Source organism: Rhagoletis zephyria, unplaced genomic scaffold (genome assembly GCF_001687245.7).
Source record: "Rhagoletis zephyria isolate East Lansing unplaced genomic scaffold, Rhagoletis_zephyria_1.1 Rzeph_scaffold_00574, whole genome shotgun sequence".
NCBI classification, from domain to species: Eukaryota; Metazoa; Arthropoda; class Insecta; order Diptera; family Tephritidae; genus Rhagoletis; species Rhagoletis zephyria.
The window spans coordinates 13,261-14,501 of NW_016157658.1; positions in this window are offsets into that span (position 1 = coordinate 13,261).

A 1,241-nucleotide genomic window follows, 5' to 3' on the forward strand; every position below is an offset into this window, starting at 1 on the left:
AAAGCAATTTCAATTTTATGAGCAGATCTAGAATCAAGTTTGTTGTAAACTAACTCTGAGTAGGTTATAAGTGGCAGTATGAGTTGGATGGCAAGTTTTCTTCTAATTTGAAGAGGCGTATAGTGCACAGACTGTCTTTGGTTACGCAGAGTTCTATATACTCTACCCACAGCAGAGTTAATGTGGTCGATACCAGTAAGGCTGGAGTTAATTACAAAGCCAAGATTAGTGATTTTACTCACAGATTTTATTGGAGTGTTCCCAATGCATATTGCAGGAATTTTAAAGCACGAAACATTTTTCTTCGCAATGGGCAACACATATGACNTGGAGCGATGGAGATTTGGATTGAAAAAATTATTATAATTAGCGGATGGCAATTGATTATTATTTTTGTTTGGATATACATTTTGGTAATAATAGTTGGGTGAAAATGCAATTTGAGTGGAGGTATTTTGATTATACTTAGGTTTATAACTGTTACTATTAAAATAAATAGTATTTATAGGATTTTGATTTATTTTAGCAAAAAAAAGTATTTTTATTTCTGAGATAATCGATTTCATTATCAAAGACATTATTTTCTCTAAGAACTTTCATTGCTCTTTTAAAATCAATAACTAAATTAGCATTAATTAGTGCTGTAAGTTGAATAGGTAACTCTCTCTTTAACATTTTTAAACAATTAAGCTCTTCATTTATAAATAATTTTGTCGCCCCATTTTCACTACCTAACTTTATACAATCCTTGATCCTGCAAATTTGTACATTTATTTACTCACACAATAACTTAATACTATTCTTAAACCTTATATTGTTTATTTCTAATATGAGCGTTGAAACAGGGGTATGCTCACCAAACTCTTCGATCAAAAGATCACGCAACGTGGCCCAATCATTTGATTGCTCTCACCTTACTACATTTGCGGCAGGTCCTTTTAGCGAAGTAAATATTAAATTTAGAAAAAATCGTGGTCTTCCGGGGATCCAGTTCCAGAAATTTCGTCGATGCTGCTGACAAACAGGGCAAGATAATTAGCATTAACATCAAAAGGCGCTATTAATTTAATATTTTGCAAAGCAAATTCTCTTCATCCTCTATATTCAGTCATGCTGAAAGTATCCTGAAGGCTTATTGACCGGAAGGTAGTATTTAAAATGTCCAACTGCTCCTCAATATTCATTCAGGAGCCAAAATGACAAATATTTGATTACAGGCAATATTCCTGCTTGAAATCTTT